General features: G+C 38.9%; 1 pseudogene; it reads left to right on the forward strand.

The window, feature by feature from the left end:
• The first annotated feature begins 11,942 nt into the window (after nucleotides 1–11,942).
• On the forward strand, nucleotides 11,943–12,010 carry LOC138848373 (U6 spliceosomal RNA; annotated as a pseudogene).
• Nucleotides 12,011–26,382: the final 14,372 nt, after the last annotated feature.

Consider the following 26,382-nt stretch of genomic DNA (forward strand, 5'->3'; position numbering starts at 1 on the left):
CATCAGAATACAAAATTTGGGAATAAGAAGGCAAAGCCGACTCAGACCCAGAAAACATTTAGGAAATTGGCACTCAAGAAACCAGAAATCGGCTGAGGCATCCAAAACAATGACAGCAAGCCAGAATTGGAGCAAGCCAACAGCTGTGCCCTGATTGAAAAAGAACCTTCCTCTTGTGCCCTGAACTCAATATGCCAGCCTCAAAACCAAAGCTCACATCAGAAAATTCATTACAAACCATGATAAATAAGAAAAAAGAGAAAAAAGCCAAAGAAATGCAAGAATCCATAATGATATAGGGCTTGATTTAGTCACTAGGAAACCGGCTGTTCCCGGATTCATCCACCCCTCCAGCTGACTGCCTGTGGAATTCTGACTGAATTAACCTGAAAATCACAGTGAAACTCAGTTTGGAGGCAATTAATATCTGTCACCTCAGCCAAAGTGTTCCATTTTATTTTCATAAACACAAAAACTCACCTTGGTCATGTTACCTGTAGATTTCTAAGCTTCAAACGCCTATTTGTTGTGTTTTTTCTTTCATAATGGCTATTCTGTACAAAGTCTTCTTTAAATTGCATCAGAATACAAAATTTGGGAAGGAAGAAGGCAAAGCCAACTCAGACCCTGAAAACATTTGGGAAATTGCCACACAAGAAACCACAAATCGGCTGAGGCACTCAAAACAATGACAGCAATCCAGAAGTGGAGCAAGCCAACAGCTGTGCCCTGATTGAAAAAGAACCATCCTCTTGTGCCCTGAACTCGATATTGCAGCCTCAACCAAAGCTCACATCAGAAAATTCATTACAAACCATGATAAATAAGAAAAAAGAGAAAAAAGCCAAAGAAACGCAAGAATCCATAATGATATTGGGTTTGATTTAGTTGCAAGGAAACCGGCTGTTCCCAGATTCATCCACCACTAAAGCTGCTGCCTGTGGAATTCTGACTGAATTAACCTGACAATCCCAGTGAAAATCAAGAAACCAAATTTCAGCTGAGGCACCCAAAACAAAGACAATAGCCAGAATTGGAGCACACCAACAGCTGTGCCCTGTTTGAAAAAGACCATTCCTCCGGTGCCATGAACTCTATATTGCAGTCTCAAAACCAAAGCTCACATCAGAAAATTCATTACAAACCATGATAAATAAGGGAAATGTGAAAAAGCCAAAGAAATGCAACAGTCCTTTGTGATATTTGGCTGGATTTAGACACAAAGAAACTGGCTGTTTCCAGATTCATCCCCCCCTTCCACAGACTGACTTTGGAATTCTGATTGAATTCACCTCAAAATCGCTCTCACACTCCATTTGGAGGGAATTAGAATCTGTCCCCTCAGCAGAAGCGTTCCATGTCACTTTCCAAAACACAGAAACTCATCTTGGTTGTGTTGCCTGTAGATTTCTAATCCTGAAAGGGCAATGCGCTGTGTTTTTTTTTTTTTTTCTTTCATAATGGCTACTCTCCAAAATCTTGCTTGTATTGCATCAGAATACAAAATTTGGGAATAAGAAGGCAAAACCGACTCAGACACAGAAAGCATTTAGGAAATTGCCACTCAAGAAACCACAAATCGGCTGAGGCACCCAAAACAATGACAGCAAGCCAGAATTGGAGCAAGCCAACAGCTGTGCCCTGATTGAAAAAGAACCTTCCTCTTGTGCCCTGAACTCAATATGCCAGCCTCAAAACCAAAGCTCACATCAGAAAATTCATTACAAACCATGATAAATAAGGGAAATGTGAAAAAGCCAAAGAAATGCAAGAGTCCTTTGTGATATTTGGCAGGATTTAGACACAAAGAAACTGGCTGTTTCCAGATACACCCCCCCCTTCCACAGACTGACTTTGGAATTCTGGTTGAATTCACCTCAAAATCGCACTCACACTCCATTTGGAGGGAATTAGAATCAGTCCCCTCAGCAGAAGCGTTCCATGTCATTTTCCAAAACACAGAATCTCACCTTGGTTGTGTTGCCTATGGATTTCTAATCCTGAAAGGTCAATTTGCTGTGTTTTTTTTTTTTCTTTCATAATGGCTACTCTGTCCAAAATGTTGCTTCTATTGCATCAGAATACAAAATTTGGGAATAAGAAGGCAAAACCAACTCAGACCCCGAAAACATTTAGTAAATTGCCACACAAGAAACCACAAATTGGCTGAGGCACCCAAAACAATGACAGCAAGCCAGAAGTGGAGCAAGCCAACAGCTGTGCCCTGTTTGAAAAACAACCTTCCTCTTGTGCCCTGAACTCAATATGCCAGCCTCAAAACCAAAGCTCACATCAGAAAATTCATTACAAACCATGATAAATAAGAAAAAAGAGAAAAAAGCCAAAAAAATGCAAGAATCCATATTGATATAGGGCTTGATTTAGTCGCTAGGAAACCGGCTGTTCCCGGATTCATCCACCCCTCCAGCTGACTGCCTGTGGAATTCTGACTGAATTAACCTGAAAATCACAGTGAAACTCAGTTTGGAGGCAATTAATATCTGTCACCTCAGCCAAAGTATTCCATTTTATTTTCATAAACACAAAAACTCACCTTGGTCATGTTACCTGTAGATTTCTAAGCTTCAAACACCTATTTTTTGTGTTTTTTATTTCATAATGGCTATTCTGTACAAATTCTTCTTTGCATTGCATCAGAATACAAAATTTGGGAATAAGAAGGCAAAGCCGACTCAGACCCAGAAAACATTTAGGAAATTGGCACTCAAGAAACCAGAAATCGGCTGAGGCATCCAAAACAATGACAGCAAGCCAGAATTGGAGCAAGCCAACAGCTGTGCCCTGATTGAAAAAGAACCTTCCTCTTGTGCCCTGAACTCAATATGCCAGCCTCAAAACCAAAGCTCACATCAGAAAATTCATTACAAACCATGATAAATAAGAAAAAAGAGAAAAAAGCCAAAGAAATGCAAGAATCCATAATGATATAGGGCTTGATTTAGTCACTAGGAAACCGGCTGTTCCCGGATTCATCCACCCCTCCAGCTGACTGCCTGTGGAATTCTGACTGAATTAACCTGAAAATCACAGTGAAACTCAGTTTGGAGGCAATTAATATCTGTCACCTCAGCCAAAGTGTTCCATTTTATTTTCATAAACACAAAAACTCACCTTGGTCATGTTACCTGTAGATTTCTAAGCTTCAAACGCCTATTTGTTGTGTTTTTTCTTTCATAATGGCTATTCTGTACAAAGTCTTCTTTAAATTGCATCAGAATACAAAATTTGGGAAGGAAGAAGGCAAAGCCAACTCAGACCCTGAAAACATTTGGGAAATTGCCACACAAGAAACCACAAATCGGCTGAGGCACTCAAAACAATGACAGCAATCCAGAAGTGGAGCAAGCCAACAGCTGTGCCCTGATTGAAAAAGAACCATCCTCTTGTGCCCTGAACTCGATATTGCAGCCTCAACCAAAGCTCACATCAGAAAATTCATTACAAACCAAGATAAATAAGAAAAAAGAGAAAAAAGAAAATAAATCTAAGAATCCATAAGGATATTGGGTTTGATTTAGTTGCAAGGAAACCGGATGTTCCCAGATTCATCCACCACTAAAGCTGACTGCCTGTGGAATTCTGACTGAATTAACCTGACAATCGCAGTGAAACTCAAGAAACCAAATTTCAGCTGAGGCACCCAAAACAAAGACAATAGCCAGAATTGGAGCACACCAACAGCTGTGCCCTGTTTGAAAAAGACCATTCCTCTGGTGCCCTGAACTCTATATTGCAGCCTCAAAACCAAAGCTCACATCAGAAAATTCATTACAAACCATGATAAATAAGGGAAATGTGAAAAAGCCAAAGAAATGCAAGAGTCCTTTTTGATATTTGGCTGGATTTAGACACAAAGAAACTGGCTGTTTCCAGATTCATCCCCCCCTTCCACAGACTGACTCTGGAATTCTGATTGAATTCACCTCAAAATCACACTCACACTCATTTGGGAGGGAATTAGAATCTGTCCCCTCAGCAGAAGCGTTCTATGTCATTTTCCAAAACACAGAAACTCATCTTGGTCGTGTTGCCTGTAGATTTCTAATCCTGAAAGGGCAATGCGCTGTGTTTTTTTTTTTTTTCTTTCATAATGGCTACTCTCCAAAATCTTGCTTGTATTGCATCAGAATACAAAATTTGGGAATAAGAAGGCAAAACCGACTCAGACCCAGAAAGCATTTAGGAAATTGCCACTCAAGAAACCACAAATCGGCTGAGGCACCCAAAACAATGACAGCAAGCCAGAATTGGAGCAAGCCAACAGCTGTGCCCTGATTGAAAAAGAACCTTCCTCTTGTGCCCTGAACTCAATATGCCAGCCTCAAAACCAAAGCTCACATCAGAAAATTCATTACAAACCATGATAAATAAGGGAAATGTGAAAAAGCCAAAGAAATGCAAGAGTCCTTTGTGATATTTGGCAGGATTTAGACACAAAGAAACTGGCAGTTTCCAGATTCATCCCCCCCTTCCACAGACTGACTTTGGAATTCTGATTGAATTCACCTCAAAATCGCTCTCACACTCCATTTGGAGGGAATTAGAATCTGTCACCTCAGCAGAAGCGTTCCATGTCATTTTCCAAAACACAGAATCTCACCTTGGTTGTGTTGCGTATGGATTTCTAATCCTGAAAGGTCAATTTGCTGTGTTTTTTTTTTTTTCTTTCATAATGGCTACTCTGTCCAAAATCTTGCTTGTATTGCATCAGAATACAAAATTTGGGAAGGAAGAAGGCAAAACCAACTCAGACCCCGAAAACATTTAGGAAATTGCCACACAAGAAACCACAAATCAGCTGAGGCACCCAAAACAATGACAGCAAGCCAGAAGTGGAGCAAGCCAACAGCTGTGCCCTGATTGAAAAAGAACCTTCCTCTTGTGCCCTGAACTCAATACGCCAGCCTCAAAACCAAAGCTCACATCAGAAAATTCATTACAAACCATGATAAATAAGAAAAAAGAGAAAAAAGCCAAAGAAATGCAAGAATCCATAATGATATAGGGCTTGATTTAGTCGCTAGGCAACCGGCTGTTCCCGGATTCATCCACCCCTCCAGCTGACTGCCTGTGGAATTCTGACTGAATTAACCTGAAAATCACAGTGAAACTCAGTTTGGAGGCAATTAATATCTGTCACCTCAGCCAAAGTGTTCCATTTGATTTTCCAAAACACAAAAACTCACCTTGGTCGTGTTACCTGTAGATTTATATTCTTCAAATGCCCATTTGTAATGTTTTTTATTTCATAATGGCTACTCTGTCCAAACTCTTGTTTGTGTTGCGTCAGAATACAGAATTTGGGAATGAAGAAGGCAAAGCCAACTCAGACCCGAAAACATTTAGGAAATTGCCACACAAGAAACCACAAATCGGCTGAGGCACCCAAAACAATGACAGCAAGCCAGAATTGAAGCAGGCCAACAGCTATGCCCTGTTTGAAAAAGACCATTCCTCCTGTGCACTGAACTCTATATTGCAGCCTCAAAACCAAAGCTCACATCAGAAAATTCATTACAAACCATGATAAAAAGAAAAAAGAGAAAGAAGCCAAAGAAATGCAAGAGTCCTTTGTGATATTGGGCTTGATTTAGTTGCAAGGAAACCAGCTGTTCCCGGATTCATCCACCCCTCCTAGCTGACTGGCTGTGGAATTCTGATTGAATTCACCTGAAAATCGCACTCACTCTCGATTTGGAGGAAATTAATATCTGCCCCTCAGTGGAAGGGTTCTATGTCATTTTCCAAAACCCAAAAACTCATCTTGGTCATGTTGCCTATGATTTCTAATCATGAAAACCCAATATGTTCTGTTTTTCAATTTCCTGATGGATCCTCGTTCTAAACCCTTGTTTGTATTGCATCAGAATACACAATTTGAAAAGGAAAAAGGCAAAACCAACTCAGACCAACAAAGCATTTAGGAAAAAGTCGCTCAAAATGAAAAATTGCCTGAGGCACCCAAAGCAATTACAGAAAGCCAGAATTGGAGAGAAACAACAGCTGTGCCCTAATTGAAAAAGACCATTCCTCTGGTTCCCTGAACTCCTTAAGCCAGCCTCAAAACCACAACCCACATCAGAAAATTTATTACAAACCATGTAAATAAGAAAATGTGAAAAATGCAAAAAAGAAAAAAGAAATGCAAGAGTCCTTCGTGATATGGCGCTTGTTTTAGTACAAGGAAACCAGCTGTTTCCGGATTCATCCACCCCTCCCAGCTGACTGACTGTGGAATTCTGATTGTATTCACCTGAAAAGAGAGAACATTTATAAGTATATTGGGACTGTGGAACCTGTCATTTACCAATCACATGTTAGACTGAATCATAGACCAAATATAGGGAAGAAATCCTATGCATGTAAACCTTGTGGGAATTCATTCAGTATTAAATACCCTCCATCACAGCACTCATATTGTGGAAAACCCTCATGTGTGTAATGATTGTGTGGAAACCACTCACCAGAAGTCAGATCTCATTAGACATCAGAGAATTCACACAGGGTTGAAATCTTACAAATCTAATGACTGTGGGAAGTTCTTTGGCCAGAAGAAACACCTCATAAATCATCAGAGAATTCACACAGGTGAGAAACCTTTTGAATGTAATGACTGTGGAAAATCCTTTGGCCAGAAGGCAAACCTCATAAATCATCAGAGAATTCACACAGGTGAGAAACCTTATGAATGCAATTACTATGGAAAATCCTTTGGCCAGAAGGCAAACCTCATAAATCATCAGAGAATTCACAGAGGGGAGAAACCTTATGAATGCAATCATTGTGGAAAAGCCTTTGCTGAGAAATCAAAGCTCACAAAGCATCAGACAATTTGTACTGGGGGAAACCTTATGATTGCAATGACTGTGGAAAAACCTTTGCTGAGAAGTCAAACCTCAGAAAGTATCAGAGCCTTCACACCATGGAGAAAGCTTATAAATGAAATGACTGTGGAAAAGCCTTTGGTCCCATCCTTGCATACCAAGGATAAATCCCACTTGGTCTGAGTGGATGATCTTTCTGATGCATTGTTGGATTCAATTGGCCAGAATTCTGTTGCAGATCTTTGCATGTATGTTCATCAGGGAAATTGGTCTATAATTACTTTCTTTGTTGCACTTTTTTCAAGTTTAGGAATGAAGGTGATGTTGGCTTCATAGAAAGAATTTGGGAGAATCGCCTCTCTCTCAATTGTTTTGTATAACTTGAGAAGAATTGCAGTTAGTGCTTTAAATGTCTGTTAGAATTCAGCAGTGAAGCCTTCCAGTTTTGGGGTTTTCTTGGTAGTGATGGTCTTTATTACTGGTATCATTTCCATCTGGTTATGTGTGTGTTTAGGTTTTCTATATCTTTGTTGCTCAATTTAGGTAGGTTTTATGGATGGAAGGATGGTGGAAAGCCTCTTTGCTGTACTTCATAACTCATAAGATATCAGAGTATCCACACAGGGAATTTTCTACTTGACCTTTTTGTGCAAGTTATATCTCATGAAATATTAGAGAATTCACCAAGGGGAGAAATGCATGAATATAATACATGTGAATAGCCTTTGTGGTGCAAATCAGACCTCATCAAACATAAAAGAATTCTCATGGGGAGCAATTTTATGAATGTAATGACTCAGAGCCTTTTACCATAATTCAGCCCTCATTGTACATCATCAAATTCATATAGGGAAAAACTCCTTTGAAAGTAAAATCCCTTTAATTAGAAGCCATACCTCATAAGACAACAGGGAATTCACGTGGGAGAGAAACCTTATGGGTGTAATGAGTGTTGGAAAGCTCTGCCCAAATCTCTCCTTATATCAGAATGCACAACATATATATCTAATGAATGAAATAAATGTGAGAAAGTCATTTCACATAGGTAATGCCTCATAATCCATCATGGAATTTGAACAAGGGAGAGACCTTAACAATATAATGAATGTGGAAGAGCTTTTCTCCAAAATTCATGTAAGTATTGTGACAAAACCTTTTGCTGGAAATCACATCCTATCCAACAGAGACTCATGTAAAGGAGAAAGCTTATAAATATTATTAGAGTCAGAAGTCAATGGTACATCAGAGAATTGACACAGGTGGTTTCTTAGGCGTATACTGATTGTGCAAAAACATTTTCTTTATTTCAGGCTTGTATAGACACAGAATTCACAAAAGGTGATAGTCTTTGCATGCTGTAAATACAATAAAACCTTTAGCCAGAAATTAGACATCAACAGACTTCAGAGAATTCATAAGGAACAAAAGTCTATGCAATGAATTTGGAAAATGTATTTCTGTTATAAATCAGTCTTCAATTCCCATGAATAGACTCACAAATGAGAAAACATGCATGCATAGAAAAGTTTTGTACCATAAATTACCTCTAGATGGTAAACTAATATATCACACAAAAGAAATATCATGAGTGTAATGGAATTGGGAAACCCTTTGCTATAAGGCCGATTTCCAGAAAGCTTAGCAAGATTACAGAAAAGTCTCTGAAAATGTAACATGTCTGAAAGATTTGTTGGCATCACAAACTGGAGGATAGCTCAAGTGCATGTGTTTTTGTGCCTGGCATCCAAATTGATATCTCTTTTTCTTTGATGAATTCCTTGTTTATTTATTTAGCAGATTTAGAGACAAAGGATTCCTGTCCATTGATTTACTACTATATGCCCACAATTGCCATGGTAAAGTATATGGCAAAAACTGAGTGCTGGGGGCTGTGAATCTGATTCATCACTGATAACATTGAAGACATTGGTTCCTGGTTCTTATGCTGCTATGCATGGAAATGTTTCTCTAATTTCATTTTCAAATAGTTCATTGTTAATATAAAGAAATGCTTCTAATTTTTAAAATTTCATTGAAATAATTTGTGATTAATGTGTCCTAGTCATGCATTATTACAGGGTGTAGTGCAATATTTGCACACATTTATGCAGTAAAAAGTGATCAAGCTAAGCAACTACAGTTTTATTAAGTTTTTAAAGAGTTATTTATTTGAAAGACAGAGTTACAGAGAGAAGTAGCAGCAGAGAGAGAGAGAGGTCTTCCTCTGCCGGTTCACTCCCCAGATGGCCACAATGGCCGGAGCTCTGCCAATCTGATTCCAGGAACCAGGAGCTTCTTCCAGATCTCCCACTTGGGTGCAGGGACCCAAGGACTTGGGCCATCTTCTACTGCTTTCCCAGGCCATAGCAGAGAGTTGGATCAGAAGAGGAGCAGCCAGGACTAGAACTGGTACCCACATGGGATGCTGGTGCTTCAGGCCAGGGTGTTAGCCCACTGTGCCACAATGCTGGCCCCCAAGCAACTACAGTTTCTAATTCTTCTCCATGATTTGAGACTACCAGCTCCTCTCCTTCAGTTCTTTACACAGAACCTAATATGGTTGAATGTAGTCATCTCATTATATTATGGAACACCAGAAGTTCTTTCTGCCTCTTTGATTTTTGATACCTATTATCCAATCCCCCTCTATCCCTAGCTGCTTCCCTTCTCAGCCTCTAGTAATCACAGTTCTGTGTTCAGATCCATTATTTTCTTTCACTTCCACATGTGACAAGGACCAGGTGACATTTGTGTTCCTGCTTCTGGCTTATTTCAATTAATTTAATAATATTTTGTTCTTTTTTTGTATCTAAAAGAGGTTGCCCTGTCCATTGTTTTTCACTGATGGACAGCTAGATTGGTTTCACATCCTGGCTGCAGTGAACTGTGTTATAGTGGCTGTGTTATGGGAAAATTGCTGTATCTTTGATATGCTCTCCTCCTTTCCTTCTAATAAAATTTCCTTATTCTATATAGCCAAGAGCAAGATAACTCTCACATGGTAGGTCAATTTTTATCTTAGTTTAATTTTTGTTATTTATTTGAAAGAGTTACAATAGAGGTAGAGACACAGAGAGGTCCTCCATTAGCTGGTTCGCTCTACAGATGACTACAAAGGCCAGAGTTATGCCATTCTGAAACCTGGAGACAGGAGCTTCCTCTGGGTCTCCCTCATGGGTGCATGGGCCCAAGGACTTGGGCCATCTTCTACTGCTATCCCAGGAGATAGCAGAGAGCTGGATTGGAAGAAGAGCAGCTGGAACTAGAACTGGCACCCAAATGGGATGCTGGCCCTTCAGGCCAGGGCTTTAACTCACTGCACAACAGCGCCAGCCCCAATTTTTATCCTTTTTAAGGAATGACCATACTGTTCTGCATAACATCTGTACTAACTTGTGTTTTCACCTACCATATATGGTGGTTTTCTTTTCCCATGTGCTCTCTAGCATTTGTTATTTTTTATCAGTTTGGCATAAAAATGATATAGTATTGTTCATGTTTTTGTGTATTTTGAAATCAGTTAATTTGTTTATTAAATCTTTATTATTTGAAAGGTGGATTTAGAGAGAGAGGGAAAGACATAGATAGCTTTCATCTGCTGGCTCACACCCCAGAGAGTTTCAACAGTTGAGCCTGGGGCATGCTGGAGTCAGGAGCTTCATCCAAGTCTCCCACATGAGTGGCAAGGACCTGAGTCCTTCGTCCATCTTCTGCTGGTTTCCCAGGTGTTTAGCAGTGAGCTAAATTGGAAGTGGAGATTCCTAAACTCAAAGTGGAACTCAGATGTTATGCTGGCCTCACAGATTGCAGCTTTCCCCACTTGGCCACAATGCCAGCCCCTCTATCAATTTAATTCCTCAAAAATAGCTCAGTAATGTTGGCATCTATCTCATTTTGTTTTTTCTCTGTTATTATTCAACTTATTGATGTCTTATTTTTGTTCACATTATTCCTCTCAATTGCTCTACCTGAGGTGAGTAGGGCTGCTGTGTTGCTTAAATGAAGTGTATGCTTTAGATTACTCATTTAATGAGTGCATGTCATTCACATAGCACTTCACTGAAGTTCTACTATGTCCCAAATCCTCTTCTAGGCACAGAATTTAGACCACTTTTCTCTTAGGCCCAGATCTTGCCTTTAACATACTACTTGGAATTTAGTAGCTCATGAAATCTGCAGACTGCATAAATGAATGAATATTTTGAGGGCTGTGCTTTTGTGGAGGAACTTCATAGGAGACCGAAGGAATAAAATAAATCAAAAGTATCCACAGTATATAGAATGTATACTATTTTATAAGTCACAGAGAAGAAGAAGAAGAAGGAAAGTAGTAAGACTAGAAAGTTTGTGGCAAGACTAACAGGCGCTGGTCAAGAACTTAATAAGCACATTAGGAAAGCAGTAAGGTTTCTTTTTTTTTTTTTTTGAGGAAAAGTTTTTATTTCTAGTGATGAAATTGGCTACAGAACATTATGAAAGTTTAAAAATACAAAGAGAAATTGTCTATAATTAATAGATTCAAAATTTGACAATCAGTGAATATCATTATTAGTCATTACCAACAACAGTTATTGATTTGAAAGGCAGAGTGACAGGAAGAGGGAACCACTGCTTCACTCCCCAGACACTTGCAATAGCCAAAGCTTGACCAAGCCAAAACCAGGAACTGGGAATTCATTCTGGATGTCCCATTTGGGTGCAGGGACCCAAGCACTTCTGCCATCCTCCGTCTCCTCCCAGGGTGCACACTAGCAGAAACTTGCCTCAAAGCAGAGAAGCTACCACTCAAGCCAGGCATTTGTATATGGGATGTGGGTGTGTGGTGGTGATAGCAAGCCCTCATGGATAAAAAAAAAAAAAAAAAAAAAAAAAAAAAAAAAAAAAAAAAAAAAAAAAAAGTTATTTCTATGCCAAGGAAATTACTCTGTAGTCTTTCTCTTATAAACTACGTATTGCTGAACCTAGATAATTTTTCCTTTATTTAACAATGACATGAAAATGTCAGTTGAGTTGGCTTTCCTGAAGACCTTGTTTCTTGAATATTAGTGGCTAGCTGAGATAAATTCTTTTCATCTCTTTCTCGCTTCGGCAGCACATGTGCTCGCTTCGGCAGCACATATACTAAAATTGGAATGATACAGAGAAGATTAGCATGCCCCTGCGCAGTAAGGTTTCTTTACCTCCCTGTAGGCTCTGCTCTCCAGAGGTGAACAGGGTCCTCTAAACCCACTTGCTGCACACACAAACACCTGAGTGTTGTATTCTCCCACAGGTGTTGGAGACTGATATGGTGTTCTGATTTATATTTACATAATGGCTAGTGACATCGGGCATATTCACATGTTTTGACCATGTACATTTCTTCTGAGAAATGTCTATTCAGATCCTTGCCTGTTTCTTCACTGTATTTTTTGGAGTTTTTCCAATTCATGTAAATGTTCTGGAAATCTGTAAACATTCAGAGTTTTAATTTTTCCTGCCATCTGTTCATTGTATCTACACTCTGATGTTTACTTTGTTGTGAAGAAGTATCTTAGTTGGATATACTCAAATGTCTCTGTTTTTATTTTTGTGACTATTGCTATTGGAATCTTACCCAAAAGCTATTGTGTGTTGACAATATTTAGAGTTTCCCTATGTTTACTTGGGTTTGGGTCTTATGATTACATTTTAATTCACTGTGAGTTCACTTTCACATAGTGTAAGAGATGTTGGAGTCTCTTTTCAGGCTTCTACATATGGATAATCAAGTTCCTCTGCACCACTTGTGAAAGAGATTCTTCTTTCTCCAGTTCATTTTAGTTCCTTTGTTAAATATGAGTTGCTGGTAGAAATTTGGGTTTATTTCTATGCTACCAAGTCTTTTCCATTGAACTATGTGTCTGTTATTATATCAGTGCTAACACTTCTTCTTCTTTTTTTTTTGCAGTATATTTATTTGAAAGGCAGAGTTACAGAGAGGTAGAGGCAGAGAGAGAGAGAGGTCTTCCATCCACTGGTTTACTCCCCAAATGGCCACAATGGCCGGAGCTCTGTTGATCTGAATCCAAGTGTCAGGAGCTTCTTCCAGGTCTCTATGCAGGTGCAGGGGCCCAAAGACTTTGGCCATTTTCTACTTTTTTCTCAGGCTATACCAGAGAGGGGTATAAGAAGTGGAGCAGCTGGGAAACATACTGGCACCCATATGAGATGCCAGCACTGCAGACGGTGACTTTACCTGCTTTGTCATAGTGCTGACCCCTGTAATATGTCTTAAAATATGGTGTGATGTCTCCAGCTTTTTTTTGCTTTATAATATTGCTTTAGATGTTAAGCATCTCTCATGTTTCTATGTGAATTTTAGCATCATTTTTTCTAGCTCTGAGAACATCGTTGGTATGTTGATTGGGATTGCATTGAATTTGCAAATTGCTTTTGGTAGTATGGATATTTTGGTATTATTCTTCCCATTCACAAACATAAGTTTTCTGTGAGACTGTCAAAAAGCCTTGACAAAAATTGGACTTTATTACACAAAAATTCATCACTTTTTGGGATCATTTAAATCCATAATTTTGCACTAATATTTGATAAATAATTAAAGACTTTGAGCATTTTAGTAGGAGAAATTAAAATATTTATCAATTTATTCAAATATTGTTTAGATGTGATATTCAAATATTGTTTAGAGCCATTGTCTGTATTCCCTCTAAATTACGATCTTTTTGCTTTTTGCCTGTTAAACTTGTCCCTTGATTCAACAACCCTTTTTAATGTAATGTAAACTGAAAATGTCATTTCATAAGCTAAAAAAAATGACAAAGAAGGAAAAAGAAGGGAGGGAGGTTGAGTATATAATTATGTTCTCCGAATTTTTTCTATAAAACATATTGAATCATTTAAAAGCTAATTAAAATTAAACTCAAAATTGGACCATTATGACCAATATTTAAAACAAGTGATTAAAAACTGTAGATGTCTTCAATTTTGATTATCATTCTTCTTTAGAATATCTGAAAGAAATCCAGTTTCTCACTTTAAAATATACCAGTGTGTTAGAATTTAGTATTAAATGACTTTGTTTAAAAGTTTTATTTAATCTATTGCTTTAAGTAGTAATACTATGGCCATTGTAAAACAAAATCCTTATCATTTTTCATAAAACAGGAAGGGCCTTTAAAACATCATCACTAAAAATATTAAGAGACCTAAAATATAACATTCTTAAAACCCAAGTGATACCATTCAAAATTTTCAAATATGCAGGGATAGTTCATGTCAAGTAACTAAATAATTGTTAAGTGTATATATGGAATAGCTTCTATAAATTCTTTTGGCAAGGGCTGGCACTGTGGCATAGTGGGTGAGGCTGCCACCTGCAGTGCTGGTATTCCATAGGGGCATCAGTTCAAGACCTGGCTGCTCCACTTCCTATCCAGCTCTCTGCTATGGCCTGGGAAACACTATAAAATGGTACAAGTCCTTGGGCCCCTGCAACTGCATAGGAGACCAGGAAGAGGCTCCTGGTTCCTGCCTTCCAGTCAGCACAGCTGCAGCCATGGAGGCCAACTGTGGAGTGAACCAGTGAATGGAAGACCACTCTCTCTGCCTCTCCTTCTCTCTCTGTGTAATTCTGACTTTCAAATAATATAAATAAATCTTTAAAAAATTCTTTTGGCAAATAGATGAAGCTACTTGTTATACATTTCAAATAAATAGCAAACATACTAGAAAAATATATTGAATAAAATTTAAGCAACTCATAGCTATACACAGAAATTTCTCACCATAACAACATAGCAACCACTAAATTTCCAAATTCAATTTTCCACAACTTAGAATCTTTAACTCCAGAAGGAGTACAAAATTGACAGAACAGTGGCCTATGTATCAGGATACCTAATGCTAATACAGAATTATCCCTGCCACAACTTACCTATGTGACCTTGAACAATTCACTTTACTTCTCTGGGCTTGGCATTTAGCATCCTCATGTGATAAAGGAGGCTTGGATAAGATCAGTTGTACTCTATCTTGAGACTTCAATGATCTCTCAGTTTCCAAACAGGCACCTTAAGGGAAAGTAAACCTTTAGATCAAAGCTTACATTTTTAAATCTAAATATATTTTAAACTCTTTCTACAACTAGTACAAAACAACACATTCAAATGTGTACCATGCCACTTTTCAATATTTGGGAATAATTAATGCATCATTTTAGAGCATTGTCTTGAGGCCAGTGCTGTGGTGTAGCTAGTAAAGCCACTGCATGCAGTGGGGGCATCCCATATGGAGGCCGGTTCAAGTCCAGGCTGCTCCATTTTCCATTCAGCTGTCTGCTATAGCCTGGGAGAGCAGTAGGAAGTTGGCCCAAGTCCTTGGGCCCCTGAATCTGCATGGGAGACCCTGAAGAGGTCCTGGCTCCTGGTTTCAGATTGGCATATCTCTGACCTTTTAGGCCATCTGGGGAGTGAACCAGCAGATGGAGGACCTCTCTCTCTCTCTCTCTTCCTCTTGTTCACTATCTGTGTAACTCTGACTTCCAAATAAATAAATAAATAAATCTTTTAAAAAATCAAAAGAATATTGTCTGGCACACAGTGAACCACTAAGTACAAGATATTATTAGGAATATTAGATTGAAATATTGAAATAAACTAGGCAATAAGCCTTAAGATGCAAATTAATACCAAGAAATATAATCTCAAATTTCTGTGTTCAACAAGGTAGTCTCTTTTCACTACTAACTTTATACTAAATAAGATATTTTGATATTTTGTTAAGAGTAAATTTATCGGGGGCCAGCGCCGTGGCTCACTTGGTTAATTCTCCACCTGTGGTGCTGGTATCCCTTATGGGCAAAGTGTTCTAGTCCTGGTTGCTCCTCTTTCAGTCCAGCTTTCTGCTATGGCCCGGGAAGGCAGTAGAGGATGGCCCAAGTGCTTGGGCCCTGCACCCGGATGGGAGACCAGGAGAAAGCACCTGACTCCTGGCTTTGGATGGGCACAGCTCCAACTGTGGCAGCCATCTGGGGACTGAACCAATGGAAGGAAGGCCTTTCTGATTTCTCACTGTATATAACTCTACCTGTCAAATAAAAAAAATTATTAGTTTTTCATAAAAACTGCAGTATTGAAAAAGTTCTAAAATCCCTCTAATTCTAAATGTCTGTGACTGCTAACTCATTAGCACATATTGCATTCTTTACATCTGGGTAATCATGACAATTCACTTTTAAATGATTAACAGATCTGCTGTTATATATAAATACATGCTTTTCCGAAAATCATACAATAAGCAGGCTACATACTTTACTTCAAGTAGAACTGCCATATCCAGTCCTACAATTGTAAATAAGACAGTTTCAATTGTTCAGCATTATCAATTATAAATTCCAATCGTGTAGCAATACTCATAAGAATTTAGGGGGCTGATGCTGTGGAGTAGCAAGTAGAGCTGTGGCTTGCAGTGCTGACATTCCAATTGGGTGCCAGTTCAAGTCCTGGCTACTCAAATTACTATCCATCTTTTTAGGCAAGTAAGACTTACTATCCAGCAGTAGAGGATGGCCCAGGCCCTTGGGCTCCTGCACCTGCATAGGAGACCCAAAAGAAGCTGCTGGCTCCTGGCTTTGGATTGGCAGAGCTCCAGCCATTGTGGCCAAATGGGGAGTGAACCAGCGGTTGGAAGACTGCTCTCTCTCTCTCTCCTTCTCTGTGTAACTCTGATTTTCAAGTAAAATAAATGAATTTTTTTAAAAAGGATGAAATAAAAAGGAAGATGAAGATTACAAAATTGTTTAATTTTTTTTAATAAATATAAATTTCCAAAGTACAGCTTTTGGATTACAGTGGCTTCCCCTCCCCCAAAACATCCCTCCCACCCATAATCCTCCTATTTCCTGCTTCCTCTCCCATCCCAGAAGATTACAAAATTGTATGAAGGACATTTGTACAGTAAACAAATATACTGATTTCCAATGCAATATTTGAATACTTGAAGCAGGAACGCTAAGTACTTCTTTGCCAAAATAACATGTTTTCTCCAGTGTAAAACCCATTTGCCATCCCAATACAAAAAGGGATTTGGGGCAAGAAGGAAAAAAGAAGTCCACACATGCGGAAATTTTAAGCAAAACAAAATAGAGAATGTATTTAGTTTCATGTAAATCACATGAGAATTAATAGTATTCTACCAATTTGCAACAAATATTTTTAACTTTAATGAATGAATGAATTTTCAGTTACATAGCAGGAAACTTCTACCCTCTCCCATAAAACTGAAAGAGAAACTTTTTAAAAGTAAAAACTGATGAAAGAATTCTGCAATACATGTTAATGTTAAGTAGCCCAGCAGAGTTTATTTAGAAATACAAACACACACACAGAAAATAAATACATTAAAATCTTACTGAATAGGTCAGTAATAGTTCAGGATCCAATATGTGTGCAAAAGATTCTGGATTTCCCAGTCACTTTGTATAGGAAATGATGTGCTTTGCTATGTAGCATGTAACTTTAGATTCCTGAACACCTCCACTTTGCTTCTTACCCTGAATCCCAGCAAATACAGGAACACAGCTGTTGAGTCATTCATTTTCTGGATTTGGGAATATCAAAGAATTAATGAGTATAGAAAGTTGTACAGCAAAGACCAAGAATATCCAAGGGAGGTCAGGAAAATCAATTGAACAAGTCAAAATACTATGAATGTATACTGAATGCTCTGTTTTTAATATGTCTTACTTACCTAAAAAGACATGAGGGCTATTGCTCTCTCTCTTAATACAACTAAGGAGAAGATATCACCAATGCTCAAGAAAAATGAATACACAGCAGAGCTAATACAAAATCCCCAAATTCCAAAATAGAAAAACTGGATATGCACTCCTTACACACACCCTGAAGTGGCAATGAAGTAGAACAAATCTAAAATTAGAAAAAAATCTTTTTTAAAAGATTTATTTATTTATTTTAAAGTCAGAGTTGCACAGAGAGAGGCAGAGAAGAGAGAGGGGTCTTCCATCCACTGGTTCTCTCCCCAGTTGGCTGCAATGGCCAGAGTTGTGCCAATCCAAAGCCAGGAGCAAGGAGCTTCTTCCAGGTCTCCCACATGGGTGCAGGGGCCCAGGACTTGGGCCATCTTCTACTGCTTTCCCAGGCTATAGCAGAGATCTGGATCCATATGAGCTGCCAGCACTGCAAGTGGTGGCTCTACCCACTATGCCACACCACTGGCCCCGAAAATTCTTGTCAAATTAAGAACATTTAACCTTTGTTTTAGAGTGCATTATTAAAATATCTAAACTGGGGGAATACATAATTTCTTTCTTTAGAAATCAGAAGAGAAAAAGAACACTTCAAGCCTACTGTGACACCACACAGAAGGAATGGAGAATCATGATCTCAATTAGCCTAGGGACAGAATAAAAGGGAGGGAAATAGGAACAACAGAATTAAGATGAATAAGCTTTGACAGCTGAGGGAATCTGAATGTAAAGAAAAGGCATGCAGTTAACTGAAACAATAGAGATAAGTCTGAGAGGAAAAAACATTGTTAAGTCATATTAATGGGGCCAGAGCTGTGACTTAGTAAAGTAAAAAAAAAAAATCTAAATTTTGTTTTTAAATTATATAATTAAAAAAGATAAAAAAGATGTTCAATCTTAAGTCTCTACAGCATAAGATATACATCAATTTTCCCAGGTTCTATTTGCATTTATTAACAAAGTTTCATGGGTGTAATCACTAAAGTGGCTCCAATAAGTCTTTTTATAAAAATTATTTTTTATTTTGACAGGCAGAGTGGACAGTGAGAGAGACAGAGAGAAAGGTCTTCCTTTTTCTGTTGGTTTACCCCCTAGTGACCGCTGCGGCCAGTGTGCTGCAGCTGGCACATGGCGCTGATCCAAAGCCAGGAGCCAAGTGCTTCCTCCTGGTCTCCCATGCAGGTACGGGGCCCAGGCACTTTGGCCATCCTCCATTGCACTCCTGGGCCATAGCAGAGAGCTGGACTGGAAGTGGAGCAACTGGGACAGAATCTGGCTCTCCCAGCAGGACTAGAACTTGGTGTGCCTGCACCGCAGGTGGAGGATTAGCTTATTGAGCCATGGAGCCTGCCTCCAATAAGTCTTAACCTGGGATGCAACTAAATTTAACAAGGATACTCAATAGGAATTTTAGAAGAATTCCAAAATATGTATCAGAATAAAAATAAATACTTTACTTGGTACATCTCATTTTAACTATACTATTGTCTAAATTTCCAAATATCAGATGTACTAAAAAAATCCCCAAAGCAGCAGAGTTGGTCCGACATGATGAGGAATAAAATAAAGAAAATGAGAATTCGCAGATCCCAGATTAAAATAACCAAGAAGGCCCAATAAAAGAAAACTCAATGTCTTCATACACTAACATTTATTACCTCAGATTTATTTAACAAAAAGGTGATTATTCCAGCTACATCCCATTAGGTAGCCCAATTTTACCTGCTAAATCCATTTAAAAAAAGCACCTCATGATATATTACTAAAATCATATTGCTATATGCCATCCACCATGTCCACTGTACCTTATACCTAATGTTAACAGATCTGATGAAAATCAGTAGATAAATGATGTGTCTTAACCACGTGTGGGAAATGTCTTTTGTTCAACGTTTTTCCAAAAACCCCTCAGTCTCAGTTTGCCTTCACCTTGAAAAGACACTTCTGAGGTTTACTAATCAGTCCAGCTTCTTCGGGCCTCCCTCCAATGAAAGGGGCTAAAATCCATCAAAATAAACTCTAGGCACTGTCCTTGTGCTCCCAGTGACTTTTTCACTCTAGGGGCTCACAAACCTTCTAAATTCTTTAGATCACCTGTGATGTCCATTAGTTCTCAAAGACTATGATGCAAGTAATTTCCCCTCTTGGAACCTTGTTATTAACTGTGCTGTATGAGAAATGAAGTCTCCTACACACCTTGTGCTTACGATTCTCCAAACCATGTTGCCTGCTAGGACTTTGGCCATGAATATAGGACAGCAATACCTGAACATGATTACTGAGATCTCCTTAATAAAGGATAGACTGGGGCCAGCACTGTGGTGCAGTGGTGTAATCCTTTACCTGCAGTGCTGGCACCCCATATGAGCACCAGTTCTAGTCCCCATTTCTCCTTTTCCCATCCAGCTCTCTGCAATAGCCTGGGAAAGCAGTAGAAGCTGTTCCAAGTGCTTTGGTCCCTGCCAAAATATGGGAGACCTAGAAGCTCCTAGCTCAGATTGGCCCAGCTGCAGACATTGCAGTCATTAGGGGAGTAAATGAGCATATGGAAGACCTTTCTCTCTGTCTCTTCCTCTCACTGTCTGTAAGTACACCTGTCAAATACGTAAATAAATTCTATATATATATATATTTACATTTATTTATATATATTTATGTATATAAATATATTCATATATAAAATATATTATGCTTTATCATATATTATATAATATATAATAATTATAAACAGATAATATTATATAATTTATTATAACTATTATATATATCATATATATATATTATTGAGATGACTTCAATAGCCAGAGTGTGGCCAGGTTGAAGCCAGGAGCTCCTCCTCCAATGTGTGTGGCAGCAACCCAGGCACTTGGACCATCTTTCACTGGTTTTTCAATCCATTGGTATGGAGCTGGATCAGAAATAATTATATATTTATATATAAATAAATTCATATATAATATTTATATATAATTATATATTATATATTTATGATAATTATATGTAATTCTATATTATGTATAGAAATATATAATATATATTATAATATATAAATATATATATGATGGATCAAAATGCGGCATTCTCCATTTGGCAGAAGAGACAGGCTCCAATATCTACTGTCTATGTCAGTATGTCAGTATAATGCAGGAGGTTACCCCTCTACCAAATAAGAAAAGCTATTTCAGTTCAGCTGGACATCATTCTGCTGACTGTTGACCTTATTACTGTTAGTCTGGATGCTTTCATTGGTTACAATCCAGAGACCCAATTTTCCCATAGATATAAACATCAGCAAACATGAAAATTTGGTAAGAAAAGCTTAAACTGAGAGTTATGATTAATAACTATTTTAACAAAATTTCTCAGAACCCATCTAATCCAAACCTTGGACAATTGGGAGCTGTTGTACTTGGCCCACCCATAATTGAAATGGATTCTAAATCCTTCAACTGCAAGGAGAGTATCATAGACATTAATGCTCCAAACGGATCCAGTTCCCTGCTAATGTGTCTGGAAAAGCAGCACAGGGTGACTCAAATATTGGGGCTCCTGCACCCATGTGAGAGACCTGGAAGAAGCCCCTGGCTCCTGATATCAGTCTGGCCTAGCCACAGTCACTGCAGCCATTTGAGGAGTGAACAAACCAGGAGGAAGATCCATCTCTCCCACTCTCTCTTTCTAGTGCTGCCTTTCAAATTCATAAATAGACCTTTAAGAAAGTCGATCACTTCAATAAATTTGTCATTGCTCAGTCATGATTACTTTTACTACCTTAAATTCTTTTTCAAAAGATTTATTTATTGGAAAGGCAGAAAGAGGAGCTGGTGGTTGTGGTGCAGTGGACAAAGTTGCTATCTGTTACATTGGCATCCTCTACGTGCACCAGTTCAAGTACCAGCTATTCCATTTCTGATCCAGCTCCTTACCAATGGACTGAAAAAGCAGGGAAAGTTGGCCCAAGTGGCTGGGATGCTGCCACGCACATTGCAGGAAAAGCTCCTGGCTTCAACCTGGCCACACTCTGGCTATTAAAGTCATCTCAAAAATGAATTAGGTGGTGGAAGATTTCTGTCTCTCCCTCTCTCTGTAACTCTTTCAAATAAGTAATTAAATATTTTAATATGATAAAAAATGGCAGAGAGACACAGAGACAAAGAGAGAAGGAAAGAGAAGCAGAGAGATCTCCCATCTGCTGGTTCACTTTCTATATGGCTACCACTGTGCAAGACCAGGTTTCAAGTCCCCATTGAGGTTACAGTTCTCCAAATTAGATGACAAGAAGGAAAGAATTTGAGCTATTATCCATTGCTTCCCAGGGATATTAACATGAAACTGATTTGGAAGTGGAGTACCCAAAACTCAGATTAGCACTGCAATATATGATGCGGGCATCTGTTGTGATGGTTAACAAATTGGAAAACCTAGAGGAAAAATCAACAGATTCCTGGACATACACAATATACCAAAATTGAGTCATGAAGACACATAGAAAAGCTAAACAAATCAAAAACCAAGACAGAGATTGGATGAGTAATAAAGACCCTCCCAACAAGCAAAAGTCCAGGATCAGACAGCCTCACTATTGAATTCTACAAGTCTTTTAAAGAACTAATGCTTCTCAAACTATTCAACACAATTGAAAGAGAGACAATCCTCTCAAACTCCTTCTATTAATCTGACAATGACTCATTCTATCATTTATTTATACATAATGTTGAGAAAATCAGAAGTATTTGTTAGGACTTCTGCTAAAATGCACTAGATTTATAATTTTTAAATACATCTTTCCTAGATGTAATGCAGTCCTTTGCTACTTTAGAGTATCAGAAATTTAAAATGTTGGACTGGTGCTGTGGTGGAGCAGGTTAACACCCTCGCCTGAAGCTCCAGCATCCCATTTGGGGGCCGGTTCAATACTCAGCTGCTCCACTTCTGATCCTGCTCTCTGCTATGGCCTGGCAAAGTAGTAGAAGATGGCCCAAGTCCTTGGGCCCCTGTACCGATCTGGGAGACCTGGAACTAGCTCCTGGCTCCTGGCATCGGATCAGCACAGCTATGGCAGTTGCAATCAATTAGGGAGTGAACATCAGATGAAAGACCTCCCTCTTTCTCTCTGGTTCTCCTCTCTGTCTGTAACTCGACTTGTAAATAAATAAATAAATAAATCTTTAAAACAATTAAGAAATTTAAAAAGGGAAAAGTTTTTAAAAAATGTATTTATTTATTGTGAGGCAGAGTGACAGATATAGAGAGCAAGAGAAAGAGAGGTCTGCTATCCACTGGTTCACCCCTAAATGGCCAGAATGGCTGGAGCTGGGCCGATCTGAAGCCAGGTGCCAGAAGCCAGGAGTCAGCAGCTTCCTCCAGGTCTCTCACATGGGTGCAGGGGCCCAAGCACTCAGGGCATATTCCACTGCATTCCTAGGCCATTAGCAAAGAGCTGGATTGGAAGTGCAGGAGCAGGGACTCAAACTGGTGCCCATGTGGGATGTTGGTGCTGCAGGTGGATGCTTAATCTACTATGCCACAGAGTGGGCCCAGGGAATGGTTTTAGGAAGACATCTTTCATGTAGACTAGGCTGCAATATTGCAAGGTAAGGTTTAGCTTTTATTTCCACACATCAGTATTCATCTTTTAGCAACTATAAATACTGAATATCATACATATAGACATAAATATAGGTAACTGCAGATTTTGTTGTCATTCTTTCTAATTCTCTTTTAATGTCTGCTAATAGGCCATATTATGGATTATTATATTGATGTTATCTGTACACAACCATCAGGCATTTCCACTGTTGAATGTGTTTATGTGTACAGGTAGTTTTGTTTGTGTGTACATGAATGCACATTTGATGGAGATAGCACTGACAGTAATAATGTGAGAAATCCTAATGCTGATTTCAAACTTTCTATCCTCCGCAGAGATGGCTGTCATTGAAGTAGACCACAGGGCCCCTTTGCTGTTGTGGACTGAAATGTGCCTCCCTAAAACTCAAACACTGAAGTGCTAACCACCAACATAACTCTACCTGAAGAAAGTGCTTTTAAGCAGATCAAATGATAGATGTGTCTGTCACATCAGAGAAGGGCTTCTGGAAAAATCGAGCCTATTAGCACCTTGATCTGATATTTTCAAGCTCTACAACTCTGAGAAGTAAAATTCCATGATTTAAATCATATTCTCTGTGGTATTTTCTTAGCAAATTAATATATCCTCATTTCTGCTAGCATTTTCTGCTGTCATCTAGAAGGTCCTCGTGATTAACAGAGAAATATAGAAAGTAAAAACTATGATTTTAGATTACCAAGTACCTACTAACATAAAAAAGATATCCCAGAAGCAACCTACTACCATCCTCCAGGACCCAGAAAAAAAAAAAAAAACAGGAATGAGTCAAGTTGTGGGGCAGTAGAAAAGTGAATAATGAAAGATCACAGCAGAAGTAAATAAGGAAGGGTTTGATGCTGTGGTGTAGTAGGTTAATGCCTTGTCCTGCTGTGCATGTATCCCATATGTTGTTGCTCGAAGACCAGGTTCTCCACTTCCAATCCAGCTCCCTACTAATGCACCTGGGAAATTGGTGGAAGATGGACCATGTTCTTGGGTGCTGGCACCCACATGAGAGACTTGGAAGAAGCATCTGGCCTTTCAAATAAAGAAATCTTAAAAAAAATAGAAGCAGTGTTAGCACTGTTGGAAAAACAGACACATAGTTCAATGGAAAAAATAGGCAGCTGAAATAAACTGACTTTTCTACAGCCAACCCCTATTTAATAAAGGAAAGAAAACAAACAGGAGAAAGAAGAATCCCCTTAGCAAATGGTTTAAAGGAAAGTGATTATCCATATGTAGAAGCCTGAAAAGATACCCCAACACCTCATACACTATGTAAAAGCAACTCAAGGTTAATTAAAAGTCTAAATATAAAACCAAAACCTTGAGAGCTTGTTTTGAGGTTCTAGCAGGGGAGCGCAGCTACTCGTATACCCTTGACCGAAGACCGGTCCTCCTCTAGCGGGGAAGGTCGTCCTCTTCGACCCAGCACGCAGCTTCAGGAGGGACGCACATGGAGTGGTGAGGGAGGAAGGGGACACCCGCCTAGCCAGCCAGATCAGCCGAATCAACCCTGGCGATCAATGGGGTGACAGATGTCGCAGCCAGATCGCCCTCACATCCTGAGTTCATGCCGGAGCTGAGGGAAGGAAGCAATGCCGTCGGATCTGGCCGCTCTGCGGGAGTCTGAGGAACAACTCACACCAGGTGGCCGCCGTTCCGTCGTCATGGGTAAAGGAGACCCCAACAAGCCAAGGGGCAAAATGTCCTCCTATGCCTTCTTTGTGCAGACGTGCCGGGAAGAGCACAAGAAGAAACACCCTGACTCTTCGGACAATTTCGCAGAATTCTCTAAGAAATGCTCGGAGAGATGGAAGACCATGTCTGCAAAGGAAAAGTCCAAGTTTGAAGATATGGCAAAAAGTGAAAAAGCTCGTTATGACAGGGAGATGAAAAATTACGTTCCTCCCAAGGGTGATAAGAAGGGAAAGAAAAAGGATCCCAGTGCTCCTAAAAGACCACCATCTGCCTTCTTTCTCTTTTGCTCTGAACATCGCCCAAAGATCAAAAGTGAACACCCTGGCCTGTCCATTGGGGACACTGCAAAAAAATTGGGTGAGATGCGGTCTGAACACTCAGCCAAAGATAAACAACCATATGAACAGAAAGCAGCTAAGCTAAAGGAGAAATATGAAAAGGATATTGCTGCATACCGTGCCAAGGGCAAAAGTGAAGTGGGAAAGAAGGGCCCTGGTAGGCCCACAGGCTCAAACAAGAAGAATGAACCTGAAGATGTGGAGGAAGAAGAGGAAGAAGAAGAAGATGAAGATGATGAGGAAGAGGATGAAGATGAAGAATAAATGGCTATCCTGTAATGATGAGTGTGGAGTGTGCGTGTGTGCTCAGGCAGTTGTTTTGCTAAGAATGTGAATTCAAGTGCAGCTCAATATTAGCTTCAGTATAAAAAAACTGTACAGATTTTTGTATAGCTGATAAGATTCTTTGTAGAGAAAATACTTTTTTTAAAAAATGCAGGTTGTAGCTTTTTGAGGGGCTACTACATACAGTTAGATTTTAAAGCTTCTGATGTTGAATGTTCCTAAATATTTAATGGTTTCTTTAATTTCTTGACTTGTGTATGGTAGCGCAGCAAAGTTGTAGGAATTAGTATCATTTGTAAATTTGGATTTTTTGTTAGGATGTTGCATTCTGTGTTGTTTTTTTAAAAAAAATTTTGTAATAAAATTATGTATGTTAAAAAAAAAACCCAAAACCTAAGTAAACATATGAGAAACTGTAAAACATTAGCAGAGACAACAGTTTGCATAAGATTCCAAAAGCACAAGTAACAAAAATAAAATATACAAATTTGAGCATATCAAATTAAGATACATCTTCACAACAAAGTAATCAACAGAGTGAAGATACAATGGACGGAATGGCAGGAAACATTGAAAACTCTGACTATGACAAAAGATTGATAGCCAGAACATACATATATAGAACTGGAAAAACTCCAAACAAGAAGCAAAATGTACACGTAAGAAATGGGCAATGATCAGAATAGATGTTTCTCAGAAGAAGAAATCTCAATGGTCAAGACATAGATGAACATGCCCAATATCACTAGCCATTAGGGAAATGTAAATCAAAACCAATAGCAGACTCCATCTGTGGGAGAAGACAATGCTTGGGTTTTCATTTGTGCAACAAGTGGGTTTAGAGGACCCTGT

The sequence above is a fragment of the Oryctolagus cuniculus genome, chromosome 21 (assembly GCF_051225735.1).
Source record: "Oryctolagus cuniculus isolate XC-2025 breed Fujian yellow rabbit chromosome 21, ASM5122573v1, whole genome shotgun sequence".
NCBI classification, from domain to species: domain Eukaryota; kingdom Metazoa; phylum Chordata; class Mammalia; order Lagomorpha; family Leporidae; genus Oryctolagus; species Oryctolagus cuniculus.